This window comes from Nyctereutes procyonoides, unplaced genomic scaffold (assembly GCF_905146905.1).
Source record: "Nyctereutes procyonoides isolate TBG_1078 unplaced genomic scaffold, NYPRO_anot_genome, whole genome shotgun sequence".
NCBI lineage: Eukaryota > Metazoa > Chordata > Mammalia > Carnivora > Canidae > Nyctereutes > Nyctereutes procyonoides.
The window spans coordinates 24,284,852-24,307,159 of NW_026575047.1; positions in this window are offsets into that span (position 1 = coordinate 24,284,852).

A 22,308-nucleotide genomic window follows, 5' to 3' on the forward strand; every position below is an offset into this window, starting at 1 on the left:
TTATTAGTTCTGTTATGCTAGCCCTGATACTGCCTTTTTGGTGTGTTTTTCTTTCTTTCATGAAATAATCCAATTCACTATAAACAAATAGAAAATATAAAATGACCAAAATAAGAAAACAAAAGCCCTATATAAATTTACCCCCCAAATAGTCACAGTTAAGTATACTCTTCAGGTAAAGACACACATATGTGTTTAATGCACACACACAAACACATGATCATACACACAAATGCACACACACACACACAGGGTCTTAGTGGACAAGCTACTTCTTTGTAATTCTGCATTTATTCACTTGACATAACAGTTTTATATTTATGTCCCAAGACTTACCATATCTATTTCTATATATATTGGTGAAAAGTGCTTAAAAACAGCAAAAACTTTGTAATCTCACCATGGTTAGAAATGTAATATTTATATTCATGATAGAAACTGAGATTTTCCCAAAACCTATTCAATCCCACTCCCACAAAGTAAACCTATGTTAACAAAGTGATACAATAATCCCTCCTTCTAAAAAATGTAATTCATTTATAAATAACAAAAAAATGTTATGTTACATTAAAAACACATTCACATCTGTGCACATCCACATCTTTATATATGCATACATATATTGCTTATGCATTTTAGTGAAATTATAATCATTCCATACTTTCAGGACTAAAACTTGCATCTTTCATTTAATATATCATGGAAAATTATACCAGATTTTTCTTTTTTTATATTTATTTATTTATGATAGTCACAGAGAGAGAGAGAGAGGCAGAGACATAGGCAGAGGGAGAAGCAGGCTCCATGCACCGGGAGCCTGACGTGGGATTCGATCCCGGGTCTCCAGGATCGCGCCCTGGGCCAAAGGCAGGCGCCAAACCGCCGCGCCACCCAGGGATCCCAGATTCAAGCATATTTTAAATCTAATTCCTGCTCTCAAGGATTTAAGAGTAAGTTGGAAACAGCTTAAAATGCTTTTATAAAGACTTAGTTTTGTTCTTGATACAACTTAGACTCATTTTTTCCTGTTTTAAACATGGATTTTGGAGGACCACTGGTGGGTCTGTATGTCATGTATGCTCTATATGATCAACAGACTCAGGATTTTTTTTTTTTTTGTGGAAAAAAAATTACCCCAAAACAGAGATCTGCAAGGAGTATAATGATTGATTTGGAGCCAATAAAAATCTAAGTAGAAGGTAGATTTAAAGATAGAAAAAAATAGAGCCCATGTAGTGTTATCAAGACTGATTTTACAAAACTCTTGCTTTAAATCCCAATTCCATTACTTTTTCAGCTGTAGAACTTTTGACAAGGTATTTGACCTCCCTGTGTCTCAGTTTCTCTACCTATAAATTTATGATTTTACAGTTACATGCCTCATGGAAATGTTATAAAGATTAAATGAGAAAATTCATGCCAAGTACTAATCATAGTGCCCCACTAAAATGAAAAATAAATATGTAAATTGGCTCAATAAATTGTGGCTACTATTTTATTAGCATTTTATTAGTATTTTATTCATTTTGTCTTATGGGCTCATACTTGATTTTTAACTCAAATGAGCAAAAAAAAAAGTTTAAAGAGAGTTGAATTATGATAATATCCAGGGACCTTGAGGGTCAGACAGTATCTACAGTGGTTAATATGGTCCCTTCCTTGACAACTGTTTCAGGATTCCCCAAGGACACCTCAGGTTCAGTAATTTGTTAGAACTTAGAGAAATAAGTGTATAATTATACTCGTGACTATAGTTATGTTCTTACAGCAGAAAGGATACAAGGTGAAATTGGCAAGGAGAAAAGGTACATGGAAAAAGACCGGAGGAAAGCAGGTGTGGTTTTTCAAAGGTCTTCTCTGGGAGGAGTCTCCTGACACACAATTCCTCAAGCACTGAGTTACAACACACATATAAAGTGTTCATCGTCTACCAGAGAAGGACATGACAGGATCATTTCCATTGTTTTTATCTATGACTCATCAGGCAGATGCCCTATGCTTCATAGAACCCCAAAATAAAAACAGGAATTTGGTATAAAACATAGTGTTTGTGGGGAAAAAAAAAACATAGTGTTTGTACAAACAGTTTAAGCATGGTCAATTTTATTTTTCAGTTTTGTGAATGATAGAAATTCTAAGTTCCCAGACACCAGTCAAGGGCCAATCTCATAAGAAGGTCTTTCTAAGGATAGCAGATCCTGTGTAGCAATGAAAAATCATATACTGACCGTGAAGGCACCATTGGATGTGTCAGCAAGGTCACAGTGAAGGTAGCAAAGTTTACACTGTGCTGGTGATATATGACACATTGCATGTGCATTTATAATAAAGTTACCCCCCCTCCCAAACTTACTCCATTCCATCTCCAGGGCCTAACCTCCATATCAGGGAATTAGCATGGAGGCCAGACACAAGCAAACCTGTGCCTGAGCATTTTTAAGCCCCATACACTAGTTTCTTCATGGAGGTTGGCAAGACATCTTCCTTGCTCTTTTCATTTTCTGTTTGGCCTCCAAGATTGACAGCATCAACCTAGAAATCATCACTTGAGATGGCATGTGGGTACCAAAGCAGTGTCGGTCGTGTTTTCCACAGGCATTTATGCTGATCAGAGACCATCACACTTGGACAGAATAGGAAAGAAGACAAATATGGTTACAACTGGGTAGTCAAGAATAAGATTAATGTGAACCAACTCATTAGAAACTCTGACACCAGGGGATCCCTGGGTGGCTCAGCAGTTTAGTGCCTGCCTTTGGCCCAGGGCGTGAACCTGGAGTCCCCGGATCAAGTCCCGCATCCAGTTCCCGACATGGAGCCTGCTTCTCCCTCTGCCTGTGTCTCTGCCTCTCTCTCTCTGTGTGTCTCTCATGAATAAATAAACAAAATCTAAAAAAAAAAAAAAAAAGAAAGAAAGAAAAAGAAAAAAGAAAGAAAGAAACTCTGAGACCGGTGAAGACTCTTAAGAAGGACTGGAGTTTCTGCGAAACTGGTGAAACTGATTTCTACATATTTCCTTTTCCCTGGCTTTGTGAATTTATTTGACAAAATTATATTGAGATGTGTATCAGGCAAATACATGTTGGAAATAAAACAGTGACTCAGACAGCAGAACTCCCTGCCTTCATGGAGTTTACATTCCAGTAAATGCAGATCTTAAACTTGTCCTGACTTGCTAAATAGTTCTTTTATTTTAAGTTTTTTATTTTTATTTTTTAAATTTGAGGAAAGAGAGCATGAGCAGAGGAGGGGCAGAGGGAGAAGAAGACTTCTTGCTGATCAGAAAGCCCAATGAGGGGCTCAATCCCAGGACCCTGGATCGTGACCCAAGCCAAAGACAGATGCTTAACTGACCGAGACACTCAGGCACCCTAAATAGATCTTTTATGGTGTCATTCAAACCATATAAGCTTCTCAAGGGAACAAAGCTAAGGATGATCCCTGAATCCTTCCTCTAGAGAATGCTTATCTATATAAGATAAAAGGATTGTTGAATGATATTCAGATAAAAACAATATCTTGTTCTCATTTCACCATGTTAACTCCACGAAAAAAAAAATATTTATTTGCTCTCATATAAAAGCAGGCACAGGAGGGCGGTGCCTGGGTGGCTCAGGTGGTGATCCTGGGGTCCTGGAATCCAGTCCCACATCGGGCTTCCTGTGGGGAAACTGCTTCTCCCTCTACCTATGTCTCTGCCTCTGTCTCTGTGTCTCTCATGAATGAATAAATAAAATACTTTTAAAAAAACAAGCACAGAAGGAGTTTGGCAAGATGTGACCTCCAATGGTCCCTCACTGATCACTAATTCCGCTCAATGTAAGTTAATTCAGTTATTAAAGATTCCTTAAGTACCTATGTTAAAGACATTGCATATTCTAACTTTCAAACACAACATTTATTTAATTGCCTACTCTAGATAGTGTCCTAAATCTGTAATTTCCCATATAAAGTATGTTATTTCCTTAAAAAAAAAAATTGGGGCAGTTTCCCACCTGTACAGCTTCTGGCACTTCTCACTCCTAGGATTTCTCAGTGTGAAATGACAGCTACTCCGATATCACTTTGGCAGGTTCCTTCATTCAGCATCCAGAGGCATGACTCTTGGCTCTGCTATATAAATCAGCATATGAGCACAGACCTCCTGTAACCGCCATTCAGAACCATCACCCCCAATGACACGCCTGATCAATGACTACCAATGAATTTAATCAGCAGTATCTCCTTGATAACTTTGTTTCGTCTTAGAGTGATTTTGTATCACCCAATGGGAGAGTCCTCCTAAGGTACTAATTTACCATCATAGCCATGTTGGTTTGCTTGGGACTAATATCTGTTGCTAGGGTGGGAGGACCAGGAAAGGAAAGTATAATTCACATGTGACAAGCTGAAATAGGTTGTTCATAGATTTTTACAAGGACACTGTCAAACATAATTGGAAGCAATGTGGCAGAGCTCTTGATTCTTAGGAAGTGACATCTACAAAGAGGCATTGTTAATCTCAAGCAATGTGGCTCTGCTAGAATAAGAAAAGACAAACTTTTTTTTATTGGAAAGTAGACAGAGCTTTAAAGGGGGATGGACTTAGGAAGCCATAATCATTTTGAAGTGCATTTCTGTAGGCATACAAAACAAAAAGATCTCAAGGTCATATCTACAGACACATGGCCTGTCATTCATTGGGATCACTGTCATTTTGGGATTGGTGCGATGAGTATTTACTTAGCAGCTGATTTTCAAATGACATACAACCATGTGCACACACACACAAATGTGTGGTGTATAATTTTGAACTATCAATGAGAAAAATCCATACTGTACTGAAAAGCCTCCACACAAGACCTGAGTGCTTTAACTGGCTTCTCTACTTTCAGAAGGATCTTGGGTAAGATTTTACCACTTTGCTTCTTAGTTTTTTCACATGTAAAATGAGGGAATTGGAAACTGTATATAAAGTTTGCCTCAACTTTTTTTTCCAGTCTAAATATTTATTTAGTAAATATTTGCAGGCAAGATATCTATCTATCATCTATCTATCTATCTATCTATCTATCTATCTATCTATCTATCATCTATCTCTATCATCTATCTAGATATAGATGTCTGAATTATCAGATATCTCATAACTCTTACTATGTTTGAAGCCCCTTTTTAAATTTAAAATCAATTTGATTAACATATAGTGTATTATTAATCTCAGAGGTAGAATTTAGTGAATCATTAGTTGCATGTAACACCCAGCACTCATCATGTGCCGTCCTTAATTCCTAACCCTCAGTTACCCCATCCCCCACCCATCTCCCCTCCAGCAACCTTCAGTTTGTTTCCAATAGTTGAGTCTCTTACAGTTTGTCTCCCTCTCTGATTTCATCTTATTTTATTTTTCATTCCCTTTCCCTGTTCACCTGTTTTGTTTCTTAAATTCCACATATGAGTGAAATCATATGATATTTGTCTTTCTTTGACTTATTTCACTTAGCAAAATACCTTCTAGTTCCAGCCACATCGTTGCAAATGGCAAGATTTCATGCTTTTTGATATTATTCAGCCATTAAAAAGAATGTAGTCCTATTAAAAAATAAGGCATGATCATGAAATCTTTGATTTGGAAAGGAAGAGAAGATAGAAACAAGCAAAAGAGAAAAAAGAAGAAATACAACAAGTAAAAACAGGAAGAAATAAAGTCAACATTTGAAAATTATTATTATGGAACTACCTGGCTCCAGGTAACAATTTTATAAATATTTAATACATAGTTCATAGTTTTGATTTTGGATGATCTTGAGACCAATAGGAGTTGTTAAAGTTCAAACAAAACAATGTTTGAAAGTTCATGACTATGGGTTATATTAAATGCAGACTGGAATTTGGTTTAGTTGTAGATTCATTATAATCCTTGGAAGAATTTTGAGGCTTCCATAAGTAGAATTAGCAAATAATTCTATCAAAACACATGCAACTCTTCATGAATGAATTATTGTTAATGGAATGATAAACATAAGATGGTAGACTAAACCTATTTCCTTATTTTACCACTCAACAAGAAGCAGTCAAAATGTAAGCATGCAATGCCACTTTTGGGCCTCCTCCTCCTCCTCCTCCTCCTCCTCCTCCTCCTCCTTCTTCTTCTTCTTGCTATTATTATTACTAGGAACCACCCAAGTCTGTGTAGCTCTTATCCTTAGCAAATCTAAAGTTCATGGACACTACCATGCTAATAGATTCTTCACTTAGTTTCAGATTTTCCATCCCTGCTAGTTATTTTCTAGACATAGATGTTTACATAACCTTAAATAATGATATGATGAAGATCCCTTATAAAAGAGGTAAACTTGACTCTCTAATTTGTTAATTATGCTTGGCTTACACATTAAGGTGGCAAAGTTCATCATTTGCTTAACTAGCTGCACTAAAGGCCATAAGCCCTAGCTGTATAACAACAATGTTTCCATTAGATAAAACTGCTTAACCTCACTTATGAGGTGACATTCTGTTCCCTTCTCATTGGGGGAAGGAAGATGGAAAGGTCTGAAGGGGTGGAGAGGTAGGGGGAAGGAAATGAGAATTGTAGGCTTAAAAGTGGCATATGGACCTACCTCCAAGAGGGGCTTTATAGTCAGATCAATGGTGACATTAGATGGATTGTTTACACAAACAACTTTTCAAGTGAAAACTCCATTATATCGTACTCAATGTAATTTGATTTTATCTATTTCATATATTTAACACATACACAAAAACAGTTTCTTGGTTATATTCCTTTTGTGGAACTCTTATCAGTTTACACAAGGTCCATTAGGAAAAAAACAAAAACAATTACACCAATTGCCCAATGTGTATAACAGGACACCTAAACATTTTTCCTGGTGTGTGAATGAATAGAAAATGAAGTTTCATATGCTCCATCCAGCTTCCTAATAACTTTTTAGAAGGGCAATTTGCTCTAAATGCCATCTTTTAGAGCACAAAGTCAATGATCTCCAACTTGAGTGCATTCTTCAGATCTAAACAGATACAGAAGAAACACATTTTTTATTTCCTAAAGAAATCTGAATCACCAGACATCTGAGAAAAGACAAGCATGAAAGGTAGGACAGAGGGGAACTTGGGTGGCTTGGTTGGTTAAGTGTCTGCCTTTGGCTCAGGTCATGATCCCGGGGTCCTGGAGTTAAGGCCCATGTCAGGCTCCCTGCTCTGTGGGGGAGTCTGCTTTTCTCTCTGCCTCTCCACCTACTTGTGCTCTCTCTCTCTCTCTCTCAAATAAATAAACAAAATCTTAAAAAAAAAGAAAAGTAAGATAGAAATGAAAAAAAGAGACACATTAAAACACAAGAGGCAGATAATTAATGGACAAAAACAATTGAGATACACTTATTTTTAATAGAAATGGTATCATGCTATACGTGGTTTACAACTTTTTGTTTGTTTGCTTTTATTTAATACTTACAAATGAAGAACCAGGCCATGATATAGGCTCCACGGGCTGGCTACTAGTGTTTTCTTCTTTGGCAGAAGGTAGTAGATCTTCTATGCTATTTTTTCTTAGTCATTAATTCAAATCTCATGGGTTTCTGGACAGCTTAAGGATTGAATGCTTTGAGGTCAGGTGTCCAATTTTGACCCACCCAGTGGTTGTCTCTTGATTAAAGATCAGAATTACACTGTTTCCTTCACTGGAGGTCTGGGTATATATCATAAAGAGAAAAATATTTATAGAATTGTTTGTAAAATCATATATTCTACTTTCTGTTTTAAAACATTCATTTTAAAAATAATTTAATAAGTTCTTTATTTTTGTTTGTTTGTTTTTCTATCCGTGACCTCTCTCCATCATTTTATTTGGATAACCAACAGTAGGAGCTTGCTTGTATCATTTTATATAATTTCTTATGTTCATATAATCATAGAGAAACACAAACAAATGCACATGCTCAGTGAAGTTTCTTTGTTAACAGTTCTGTAAAAATTCTATATTATTATAAATTATTGATACTATCAAACACTGTCTACATTGTAAGGGAAATTTCCCTCCAGTCCTAAAAAGATTGTCAACCTCCCTTCAGTGCTGAACCACTGGAGTGGCTCAATTTGCCAAACATCTGCTTTCAGCTCAGGTCATGGGATCAAATCCCTAAACAGGCTCCCTTCTCAGTGAGGAGTCTGCTTCTTTCTCCTCCTCTGTCCCTCTATGCCACTTGTGCTCTCTCTCTCTTTTTCTCTCTCAAATAAATAAAATCCTAAAAAAAAAAAGCTTATCAATTGCTATAGTCCTTTTAGAAGGCAATTTGGGGAATATTTATCATTTTTTAAATGCATATATCCATCATATAGTAATTTTCACTCTAGATATGTGTTCTAGGAAAATACTTATGTATATGCCTAAAAAGGAGAAAGAGTACAACTATGTCAATTGCAGCTTAATTTCAATAGTAAAAATTATTTTCATAGCAGAAGCATCTTACAAGGTATTCAACTGAAAAATGGTTAAATAAATTGTGAATATTTATAATATGAGACTCTCATTAGCCAGAGCCAAATTCTACATTAGGATCAGTAGGCACAGTGCCTAGCGTCCACACAAATATTTTAATTTTAATTTCTTTGAAAATTAATAATAAGCAAATATAATAAATAATTACATAATAATTATTCCAGAATAGATTATATCCATTTTGTTCAAACACAGTCATAAAGGATATTTTTAATAATGCTGTTTATTATTATTATTATTATTATTTTAATGTACTAGGGACCCATAAAGGCACAATCTGAAAGGGCCCATAAAAGTCATACTTCAGCTCTACATTCAATTTTTAAAAGCAATGGTATATATGTATATACGCTGCAATGTTAGGATTTCCAAGATAACTGGAAATCACATAATAATGTTTTGAACACTAAGACTGGTATTCTATAAATTATCATAAAAGATAATGTATGTTATATGTAAGTTATATAAATACAGAAAAAAATCTTGGAGAATGCTTAGCTAGCTTAAAACAGAGAATACTTACACTAAGAGGAGGGGTTTGAGGGTATGTGTGAAGGGACTTTTTAATTTTTGTCTTTATTTTCTTAGATATTTCTAACATTATTTTACAGTAGAAATGTGAATTCAAAGTATCCTTTAATATATTTTTCTAAAATGTACTTCTGATTACTTTTGTGCATAACAAATTGAATCAAGACTTAGTAGCTTAAAGCAACATTTCTTATGATGTTCTCAGATTTGAGGCTATAAAACTTGGGCAGGGCACAGCAGAGATGTTTTGTCTCTGCTCCATGATGTCTGAGGCTTCAGCTTAAATTAACTGAAGATTGATCATATACCTTGGTGGTGGGGACCTGGAATTATCTGACAATTCTGGAGCCTGGGCTGGGTGAGATTGAAGATTAGGTGGGCTGACTGCAGTGCATACATGTCACCTCACATGTCACTTGGCTTTCCCACAGAATGGCCTCAGGGCAGTTGAACTATCTCAATAACAGCTAGGGTTTTGAGCAAGAGTATTCCAATGAATAAAGTAAAAGCTTCATCACCTTTTAGGATTAAGCCTTAAAAATTGCAATGTGTGACCTCTGCCATATCCACAGTAGTCGTAAACCCCTGTCCCTCTTCCCAGATCTTGCCTTCACACTGTAAAAGAGCATGTGCAGGGTTGACATTCCCATTTTTGTAGAGATACAACTTGCCACAGACTGCCCACTAGTCATGAAAATATACATTGGTCCAACATAAAAATGCACTTATGCCTTTTGCTAAGTTTGCACATTTTTGCCCATAATAGTATTATCTTTAAGTCTAGAATCCCATCATCAAAATCAGATCCATATCCATACCCACATGAAGCCCCTTCTGTGTGATGGCTCTTGCATAGTTTCTATAAATTTAGAATCTGTAAACAGCAAAAGAAACAATTAACAGAATGGAAAGACAGTCCACAGCATGGAAGAAAATGTTTGTAAACCATGTATCTGATGAGAGGTTCATTTCCAAAACATATAAGGAATTTCTATGACTCAATAGTAAAAAGAATTCAATTTAAAAAATGGACTTGGATGTCATTTGTTCAAAGAAGATATGCAAATGGCCAACAAATATATGAGAAGGTGCTTAATATCACTGATCATCAGGGAAATGTAAATCACAACCACAATGAACTATCACCTTATGCCTGTAGGATGTCTATTATTTATAAAAACAAAAGGTAACAAGTGAGAAACTGGACCACTTGTGCACTGTGGGCGTGAATGCAAAATAGTGCAGGTACTATAGAAAATGATATAGAGGTCACTCAAAAATTAAAATAAAACAGTCATATGATCCAGCAGTCCCATTCCTATACATATATAGCAAAAGAATTATAATCAGGATCTAGGAAAGCTATCTGTACTCCTATGTTTACTGAAGCACTTTCACAATACAATAGCCAAGATACAGAAACAACTAATGACCATTAATGGATGAATAAAGAATATGTATATACACAATGGAATATTACTATTCAGCCTTAAAAAAGAAGGAAATTCTATCATTTGTGTCTGTGAAGATATTATGCTAAGTGAAATAAGACAGTCACAGAAAGACAAATACTGAATAATTCCACTTATATGAGTTATTGAAAATAGACTTAGAGAAGCAGAAAATAGAATGGAGGTTTACAAGTGCTGAGCAAAGGGAGAAATGGGGATCTACTAATCAATGGGATAATGTCACAGTTACATAAAGTGACTGAGTTTAGAGGTCTTCGTAAAACATAGAGCCTATAGCTAATGATACAATGTTGTGAATTTAAAATTTTGTTTAGATGGTAGGTCTCTTGTTAAATGTTCTTAACACACACACACACACACACACACACACACACACATACACATACACACAGAAAAGGAACCCAAAGAAGATTTGGAGGTGACAGATGGACTTATTACCTTGTTTATGGCAATTGTATGGGTATATGCACATGTCCATATTCATCAAATTGCAGATACTAAATATGTGCAGTTTTTGTATATTAATTATACCTTAATATAGCCATAAAAATAAATGGACAAAACTGCTTCAATACTAAAAAAAAAAAAATCTCTAAATTGAAGAGACACAAGATTGTCTCCCTTCCCACTAACATATCAACACACACAATTATCTATAATTCAGAGATGGGGCAGGCACAAGACCACTACTATAGCCATTTGTTTTCAAAAGAACTCAAATAGAAGACTTGAGACGATAAAAAAAAAAAAATTCTAAACTCCAGGCAAATGCAGGTCGTCAATTCTTGATCAGGGTTTGTGCTATTCCCTGTTGTTATCTTTGGCACTTAGTCCTGCTGACTGGGGCTTTAGTCCAGATTTCTGAAACAATTTTCCACCCCTTTAAGATATGAGTCATGTTTGTAACTGAACGGCCTTTTCAGCCTGCTTCCTGCTTATAAACATGTGGGTTTTCAGAGAACTCTTTCTCTTTGCACAGTTGAGCCCTTTTAGTTCTGTTCTCTTAAATACTTTTGGGGCTTCCTGTGTATCCACTTATAATTAATTATTTTAGGGGAGAAAACACATCCACAAATCTCCTGGGGATAAGCGCTTCTTTGCTTGGGTTCCTTGTGAGGTTGCTGGGCACCGCTTTAACATCTTTAGAAGCCCTATAGTTAAATAGAAACCATCTACAAACACATTATTCAGATTTTTAGAAAGCTTTTGATTATTTGAAAGGTCTATGAGGCTCTAACTTAGGTAATTCTGAAGTCTGAGAAAGGATTTTTATAATAACAATCTTGGCTTCCTATTTAACCTGAAAGTATCTTTTATTTTACTTTATTTTTGCTCAGGGTCCTTTAATCACTTAGTTTTTTTTTTCTTTTGTTTGCTTTACCTTGTTGTTTGTGTTTTTTCTAACTGGGCAAATCCTGTTGCCTTCATAATTCCCATACATTTTGATTGAAAACTGAGCAGTTTCTTTTTTTTTTTTAAGATTCTATTTATTTATTCATGAGAAACATGGAGAGAGAGAGGCAGACACAGAAGCAGAGAGAGAAGCAGGCTCCATGCAGGGAGCTCGACGTGGGACTCGATCCCGGGTCTCCAGGATCATGCCCTGGGCTGAAGGCAGGTGCTTAACTGCTGAGCCACCCAGGGATCCCCTGAGCAGTTTCTTGTTAGCTCATTTCCATAAAAAATGTTGTCAATATGAATCAAATAAATTGGCTGGCTGTTTCCTTATTCTGCCTGGAAGTCACCTCCAGCAAATTTGCTAGTTGGTTAAGAATATTTGTGTTTCCTACATCACCACAGCAAATAGTGTTACCAAACTTCATGCTACAATACAACAAGAACTACCTTTCTTCCAGTCTTGTGTAAGGATTCCCTCCCTGAACAGCTTCCCTAAGAGTTTCCTCAAAACCCTTTCAGAATCTGCTCACTGTCTGGTTGATAGACAATGTCATGTGTTTTAGGCTTTCATTATGGCAGCATGTCACTTTGAGTACCAAATTCTATTTTGATTCCTTGTTCCATAAAAATTTGACCCCACACTTAGCAGCTTACCATTTGATTATGTGGATTTTTGGGGTTAGGGATTCAGAGAACATATAAGAGTATGGGATATTGGGGGCCAGAGCTGAAGAACTCAAGAACTAGAAAAGGGTGACTTGCAGCCAGAGAGAGTATCATCTGAAGTTTTGTTCACTCACCTGCCTGGTGCCTTCCCTGAGAATGTCAAAGGCCAACATTGCTGCCCAGAGTACCTACACTTGCTTTCAATGTGGCTTGACCTCCTCAGCATGGTGATTCCAGAGAGTGAATTCACTTCCACCCCCCACACAGTTACTACAGTGAACAAGGCAAAGGTACATAATTTTTTATGACCCAGCTGCAAAGTGATGAAGCATTATTTCTGGCATTCTTTATTTGTTGAAGTATTCAAAAACTCACCTTAACTTAAAGTAGGAGGCAAAGACACCACCCTTGAATGAAAGCAGTGGCAGAGCCACTTTGCAGAAGAGCATTCAAGATGGAAAATGTCACTCTGGCCATCTTTGGAAAATACACCCTGCCACAATTATCATACTGGAAATACCAATACTAACCCACAAAAGATGAAAAGTTTCAGAAAATCCATAAAAATCCTTGTAGAAGCCAACCTTTTATTATAAAAATCACCAATAATATCAAAGTACAACCGAATCCCTCATTATCTTCTGTGTGAAGTGTTTAATTGGTTATAATATAAAAGCTCATAGAAGGTATCATGTATAAAAATGTATTCTACTGGTGTGACTACATCCTGCTTATAGTCAATTCAGTTCTAGTATCATCTTGGGGGAACTCTTTGCTGACTTCCTACCCACCAGCAGGGTTTTGAATTCTGTTTTTATTCTCCCAATGGCATACTATATCAGTCTATCCTATAGCATGCATCGTTTGGAATTTGTAACCACAAATGCTACTTCTCTCCTTTGCTCTCTTGTTAGATTCCTAGAACTGGATTGTGCTTATTATATTTTTGGTAAAGATTTATTTATTTGAGAGAGAGAGAGAGAGAGAGAGCTTGCAAGCACATGGGCAGTGGCAGAGGGAGAGAGAGGGAGAAATTTTAGCAGACTCCTCACTGAGCTCAGAGACCAATGCAGTACTTAATTTTATGACCCTAAGATGAAGACCTAAGCCAAAACCAAGAATCAATGCTTAGCTGACTATGCCCCCAAGGGCCCTTGGATTGTGCTTGTTTCTCATTGAATTTCCAGTGTTTACAAAGTGCTTGGAATGCAACATGGGGTGATTCTCCTCCTCAAGGAATAAACTAATACTCTTTACGTTCACACATTTTTATAGTTTACACGGATGATCTCATTGGCTACTTACATGATATGGATTGATATACTCCTTTCACAGATGAGCCATCTGAAGTCTAGTTAGGTTGTGTAACATGTCCAATATCACTAGACACGATGGTAGCTGAGGAGGGAATAAAATACAAGATCCCTCAATTCTCTTCCACTTTTCTTCCCATCTCCCCCTTTCTGCAACTCTGAATGATTGAGAAATGATGTCTTCTCAAGAAGACATAGCAGACTCTGACAAAATTCTGATTCTGCTGTATTAGGATTGGACAGAGCAATATTAATATATTTTCCTTGAAGAAACTGCATATAGAACATCAAGGTAAATATAGATCAACACTAATTCCTTCCAATTTACAGTAGCCTGAATCCCATGTGAAAATAAGGACAAGATTCCATAAAGAATCGAGTTGCACTGGAAAGACTCCAATGTTATAAAATTGAAAAGATTATTTAAGGGCATATTTTAAACAAGATATATTTATTTTTATACCATTCCTTAAATATCTTAATGTTTTATATTAAACTATGCATGGGGAAAATAATCGCTGATACATAAATTACCCAAGTACTTTATACAACTACATGTTCAGTGATTTTTAAGTTCAATTGCCGGGTTCAGTTCTCAATTTCTTGAGAAATTAAATGAATGCTTTCAGATCATTGGTGTTTTCTCAACATTCCGGTTATGACATGAAAACTCAGAAATTAAGAGAAACAGCACTATGGTCTTATGTTTTGTTTTATTTTTTTTTTCCTTCCCTTTTCTGGTCCATCCTCCCTAAATGTTACTCAATAAGACAAAGAGCACTTTGGAGGGAGAGAAAAACAGTATGGCTTCCTCCTTCAATCTCTTTCTCTTTGTTTAGCTGTGATAATATGGTAACTTTTGAGCATTCCAAACTTCCATTTTCTCTTCCGGAAGATGGGCTAAGAACTACCATTTGAGTTTTGCATGAATGAGTATTGTGGGCTGAAAACTTTTCCCCTTCCTATGCACACACAAAAATTCATGTGTTCATTACTAACATCTCAGCTCCTCAGAATATAACTATTTGAAGATAGGGACTTTAATGAGATAAATAAGTTTAAATGAGGTCATCTGGGTAGCCTGACCCAATCTGACTGGCATCCTTACAAGAAGAGATTAGGATACAGACACACACAGGGGGATGACTATGTAAGGACACAAGGAGAAGACAGCCAGCCATATGCAAGCCAAGGAGAGATGCTTTAGAAGAAAGCAACCCTGCCACCACCTTGAACTCAGACTTCTCTCCTTCAGACTGTGAGATAATAGATTTTTGTTGCTTTAGGTGCCCCATCTGGGGTACTTTACTGTGGCAGCCCTAGAAAACTATAACAAGATTATGATTTAACCTAAATTAGGCTTAGTGACACGTTAAGTAATGTGGAAGGTAAGTTTTTTTTTTTTTTCCATACATTGTCTTCGTGAGTCTTCAATCTTGGAATCCCATGAAGAGAAAAGCTGTAAGCATTTTGTTCAGGTTTTCATGCCAAGTTTTCTTCACCTTTTTAAGGTCACAATAATGACTTTTGTTTGTATTCTTAAAATATTTTTAAAATTAAAACCTATCAATTTTAGGTCCCACTAGGATATTTCCAGTCTAACAACACTCCTGTTTGTCTGTGTTTAGATTGCAAATGAAATTGCTGATGAAATTTCTTACCCTAATGGGCAAATTTACCACTTGGTGAGTGTGCATCTATCCTCCAAATGTTAATGGGTCTTATGCGTCCCCCTTTCCAGAGACACTATCATCTCACACACTGGATGCAGATGCACAATGAAGGAAAAACTCCTTTCATGCTGGTCACTTCACTTAGTTTTCTAATTTCTAGTGCATCCAAATAGGCATTTCCAAAAGCCAGGTGGCTTGCGCTGCCCCACACCAGAAGTGATTGCTTTCCCACTGCCTTACTGGAGTAATGTGCTAATAGAAAACCAAGTTATGGATCTCTAGAACCAGGACAATAATAAAATCATAATGATATTGTTAGCAATCTGGCCCCAGTGCTGGTTCCTTCTCCCAGAGAAACAGTGTCACAGAAATACAGAAACTCATCAATCACAAATATCACATAAGAACCAAGCCAAACAGCTTAAATTTATACACAGCATTGCAGGTGAGGCTGAATTTCACTGCTGTGGAGCAGTTTCTCTTTGAAAAACCCAATTAGCACACTAATTGATGTTACTATCCTTTCCTGAGTAGATTCTTAGACATATGTTCTTATGTGATTTTTACAAGGTCACATAGATAACAAGAGATAAGACCAAGATTAAAGCTCAGCTCTGACATCAAGCTCCTACTATCTCTCTAGAACTTACATTTTAAACTTTGAATGTGCAGTACATGGCTGGACCCATGTTTTGTCATCTCAGAAGTTGTAAACAAATAGGAAAACAAATGAATAAATAAATGTATAAATAGAGCAGTAAAATAACCCAGTTAGCTAGCTGAAGTTAACTGGTAAGCCCCTGAGTCTTAAATATCATCTCAACTCTTATAGCTATGTAGTTACACCAACAGACAATGAAGATTATGCAGTGTGAAGAGCAAGGGGAGGCCAGAAGTCCAAGTTTCCCAGTAACAAACACCACTATTATATATTTCTATTTGATATGCACTCTTGGGAAATGCACACCCCATTCACTAATAGTGTCATTATTGTTTTGCTTCCAAAGTCTTACATCAGATCTGTTAGATTAGTAGTTTAGACTTCCTTAGATGCTAGACTCCTCATTGAACCACTTCAAAAATGGAACCTCTTTCAACAAGACTATCAATAAAAACAAATCATACTGTTACTACATGGTTTTCTAAAAACATGACCAATTTGGAAAAAATATTGATATCCTTGTAGTGATTTTTATAAACAATTTATAGCTCATGCAATGATCTCAGATTTGAATTTTTTACTCAATAAATATTCTTTGAATGTCTACTCCATGCCAGACAATGTTCTACCTCCTGAAGATACAGGTATGAACAAAAGTCCTCAGGACACCTGGGTGGCTCAGTGTTTGAGCATCTGCCTTTGGCTCAGGTTGTGATCCTGGGGTCCTGGGATCGAGTCTCACATTAGGCTCCCAATGGGGAGTCTGCTTCTCCCTCTGCCTATGTCTCTGCCTCTCTTTGTATCTCTTGTGAATAAATAAATAAAATATTTTTAAAAAATCCTATGTCTTCATGGTCTAATTGAAAAAGTTAGGCAATAATAAAATATAGAAGAAAAATGCAGAATGTTGTGGAGTAACATGAACTAGGGTAGGGGAATAGGAACAACCATGCCAATGATGACAGGACAATGATTTGGCTACTTTAATTAGAGTGGTGAGGGGAAACCTCACCACAAGGGTTTTAGTGATATTTAGGCGGACCCTGGAGGAGTAAGAACTCAAGCTATACTGATATCTGAGCCAAGAGTGTTTCTAATGAAGGACTAATCGAACCATGAAGCCCTAATGTGATGTGCTTGGTGTGCTCAAAAAATAGCAAAGAAGTCAGTATGATTGAAAGGTAGAGGGAAGGAGAGATTAAGAAGGATGAGCTGGAGTTGGACAGGGAATAATATGAGATCCTTTAAGTCCTTTTAAGTTGATTATTAGGACTCTGGATGCCATTTTTGGCAGAGAAGTAACATGATTTAGTGTTGAAAGGATCTCTATGCTTCTGTATTAAAAATAGACCTTACGGGGCAAATTGGCAGGAAGGAGACCAGTGAGAACATCAGTGTCACCCAGGCAAGTGGTGGTGGTGGCTTGAACAAGGACTATATTGAGTTGGCAAGAAGTGGTTGGATTTTAAATATTTTGTGAAGGCAGAACCAACAAGCTTTTGTGATAAATTAAGCAATGAGTATGAAAGAGAAGTGCTAACGAGGATGTCAAATTTTTGATAATTTAAAATAGTGAAGTTGTTATTAACTGAGATGGGAAAGACTGGGGAGGAGTGACTTTGTTGAAGGAGGAGCCAGATAAAGAAACAAATGTTCTCACAGAGTATTTTGAATTGGTTATAGGATTAGGAACAGTTTTGTTGAAAATAGGATGGGACTAGTTAAAGAGAAGTTTGCTTGGAATACATTGGAGTTCTTCTGAAAGAGGCCTTCTTGCAGTCAATTGTGTTTAAGCTAAGGTCTAAAGGATGAGTGGCATTTACAAAAGTGAAGGAGGGAGAGTAAGGGTTCTATGGAAAAATCCATCACAGTATAGGCCCAGGAACAGGACAGAGCACGGCACATCAAAACACAGTTGGCTGTACCACTTGTTTTGAAAAGGTAATATTCTAATGTATTGATATATTAAGGGGTAATTTGAACATGGATGAATTTTGCATTTGCTTATGTGTGACACTGAGAGACATTGGTGAATGCATAAAATCACACCTAGCTGAATTGAGCTGTGTAGGAATACACAAAACAACACATGCAGTGCCTCAAACATTCTCTGGCACTTTGGTCATCCCCCAAGTGCCACAAGGCCCACCCTGCTTTCCATGTCACTGTGACAGATTTCCCTCCAATCCAAGGTAGCCTTCCTGCCACCACTTTGCAACTGCTCACAGTCTGATTCTCACCCTTCTGATTCTAATTTTCATGAGCAAGCTCTTGGTCTTTTTCAAGGTCAGGGTCTGCTTTTTCTGTAGCATTTATGAGTGTCTTAACCACTTGGCAGGTGTAAAACTGTGCTCCAATTTTTACTATATTTCTGTCTTTTTTTCTATGTATGTCACAAATGAAATTTTAGAGTCTGCTATGCCCTTGACCCCATAAGTCTTATTGCTTATATTGCATAATTTTACACAGTGCATGGTTTTTAGGAATGCACATACTGCATTCTGGCAGAATTGACTATAACGGTAGGAAGCCCAGGAGCTTGGGGAGTATAGAGCAGTATGGGACAAGGGTGGAGGGTGGAGCAGGAGGAAGTCGAAGATGAGGTGGGGAATGAGGAGTGAAGGGCCTCCACATAAGCAAGCCATCGTCAGTGGTTTAGACTTCACTACGGGGTCAATGATAAACCATGAAGAACAGCACAGTTGTATTTGGGAAAAATCACATGGAGGGCAGGGATTAGATAGGAAGGGAGTGAGATTCTAGTCAGAAAGCTTGTTGAGGAGCTTGTTTCTCTAATGCAGGCTGGACAAGAGGATGGCTTGGCCAGGGACAGCAGAGATGGACAGAAGTGAACAAAACCAAATCGAATTCTGCTTCCTGGTACATTCCTAAACCATCAATTTGGAATATATCCACAATGATGTAAGAGCAAGTAAGGTAGTCAGATAAATAGGAATGATCCAGAATGTTACACACTTACACCTATACATTTGAATATTTCCCTTCTGTTCTGTCCTATTTTTGCACTTAATGTTGATGAGAAATAATAAGATTATAAATTTTAAAAATGCTAATGATAGTAATAATAATAATAACAGATGTACACAGTATAAGTTTATACCTTGTGAAACTAAACATTCTGGTACCTATTATTCATCCAGATGATAGGAATAATAACAAAACACAGTTATAAGTTTATTATTTGCCAAAACACCTTAAAGTGCTTATACAAGACTGGCATATAGTAAGTATTATTAGGAATATACTTACCATTATTTCAAAATGTTTCATATATATTACATCAGTCCTTCATAACAAGCTCTGAAAGGGGTATTATAATTTCAAGTTTTTCAAAGAGAAAGTGGAAGATCAAGGAGGTTAATCCGTTTGTCCAAAGCCACTGCTGAGTGACAGGCTAGGTCTTCCAGCAGTGTTCAGCCTTGCAAGTCCATGTACCATGTCTGCTCTATCCCAGGGTGTGGAGGGATAAAAACATAAACCACGCAGAGCAGGTGAAGAGCATCACTCATGTGCCCTGACAACCACTCTGCATCCCTTCTAAATTTCCTCTCAGGTCTCCGTCTCTCTGAGCAACCTGATGGCAAAAATTCAATGAGATATGAAGTCCCAAATTCTGTTATACTATCATTAGGCTTCATAAAGTTAGACTTTGTGAAGTTCTTCCAGGAAAGTGCTTTCATCCTTTAGCTGGAAATACTGTGCCATGTTAATTAGCACAGAGTGGAATTGGCCCTGGAATTAAATGTCAGAATGGTTCGATTTCAGCCCACATCTTATAAAACTCAAATCACAATCCCACTAATCAAACCCCTCCTGGTTCAGAGAATCAAAGATAACCTCTTTTTTCCTTCTTCTTTTGGTCTTTCTTTCACATTCAACAAAGGAGTAAATGGGAAACGTTGACAGTGCCATCATCTTTTCTGTTGTCCTTGGATCCAAAGTGTCCATAAACCTTAGAGAAAGTCTCAAAGCAGAGGTTCAGTATTCAATGTTTCAATCCTAACAGTGTCTCATTCAAGGGGAAATTACTCTTTGGGAAATTTTCAAGCCTTCTCACCCATTTAATATTTCAAAATATTTCCTCTGTCTTCTTCCTAGAGTGCAGCAGAGTATTTTGATTCTGTAGACCTGTTACATAAGAAAGCCTGCATGTAGAAAATACTTTCATAAGAGCCTAGAGATGGGAAGCTGGGAAAATTGCTCCAGTCAGAATTATCGTAAGGGGTGGTTCTCAGGAAGGATGGCTACATCTGAAGTGCATCTTTTGTCCCTGTGACTTTCTCAATAATTCTAGGGAATGCTTATAGGCTAATTTTTTCTGCCACAGCATTTTATTATTTGTTTATTATGCTCAGGTAAGTTAATTACTAGTAAAAAGATAATGAAAACCTGAAGCTCCCAGTTAAGTAGAGGGGAGCAGTCAAGCATAATGGAGATTTTAAGTGTTTTCATTTTCTTTCATTTTTGAAGACCCTGAAGAGCTATCACCTTCCCCTCCACCTAATGTCTTTGAAATCAGGAATTAATGCAATGAAAAAAAAAAAAGGAATTAGTGCAATGGAGAAATCATCGGGCTAAAAGCTGCTTTTTGCCAGGGTGCCAAAGGACACTTTTTCAGTGATTCAGGGATGAAGCTCAGCAAAGTTTTATTTCTTTGATGTGTTTGCTTGATTTATTACTGAAGCTTATGATACTAGGCCTAAGGGGATTTAAGCAGAATTTAGCATATACAAATAGCTATCTTTTCAGCCAGAAAAATTCTAAAATCATAGAAAAATATGTCTGCTGTGCCCTGCATGACAATTGAAAAGCAGAATATTAGGGAAATGGGGCTGACCTCTCTGTGCCGTTTGGGTCTTGTTCAAAGAATGGCAGACTCAAGTCTGCAGTGAGATCCAGAGAAGGGGTCAGAGGATCTGAGAGGACCCTGTGTTTCTGCAGCTTAGGTAAAGAGTGTGATGTGAGACAAGGAGAGACATACAAGTCCCTTAGTCTCACTCCAGTGGGTGGCAGGGAGATATTAGGGTATTTTAAAACAAGGGGATGAAGGGTGGGTGATTATATTTAATACTTTAAAGATCACTTTGGATCTCATAAAGATAATGCATAAAGAAAGAAATGAATCAATAGGGACACCCGGTTAAAAAGAATAGTCTAAAAAGATAAACTCGTAACATGTGATGGTTTCCTAGGGCTTCTGCAACAGTCTCTCTAACTGTGGCACTTAAACAACAGATATTTATAGTCTCACAGTTCAGAGGCCAAAAGTTTGAGCTCAAGGCAACAGGAAGGCTGTACTCTCTCAAAAGTGCTAGGGGAGAGTCTGTTCAAGGCTCTCCCCCAGCTTCTGTTGGTTTGCTGGCAATGCCTGCGTTCCGTGACTTGTGGACGCATCACCCTGACCTCTACCTTCCTGTTGTCTCTTGTATGTGTGTCTGTGTCCAAATTTCCCCTTATCATAGAACACTAGGCAAGTTAGACAGAGGGCCCCACCCCACCCCAGTGTGTCCTCACCTTAATGAATTACATTTGCAACAACCCTATTTCCAAATTAGGCCATATTCTGAGGTACTGGAGTTCAACATTCGACATGCGGATTTTTGGTAGGGTAAACAATTCAACTCTTAATATAATATATTCCATAAACAAACCCACAAGACTATTAGCCAGTGAGGAAGGGAATTCTAGATAATAATTCTTCTCTTAGAAAGAGAGGAAAAAAATGAAGGGAGGAATGGAGAAAGAGGGAAGCAGAGAGGGAGGGAGGAAGGAGGGAAGGACGGGAAAGAGAGAGAAGAAAGAAGGGAAGCAAGGTAGCTGTTTTCATTTAAAATATTTTTTTCCGTTTCTATTTAAATTCCAGTTAGTTATCATACAATGTAATATTAGCTTCAATTTAGTGATTGGTATACAATTTAGTGATTCAACACTTCCATGTCACTCTGTGCTCATCACAAGTGCCCTCCTTAATCACCATCACTCAGCATAAGTATGGATACTGACAGGTTTCAATCACCTTGTAATGAGTCACAATTACCTGTGAGATGTAAAGAAAAGGAGACTCAAATATCAATTGCTTTAT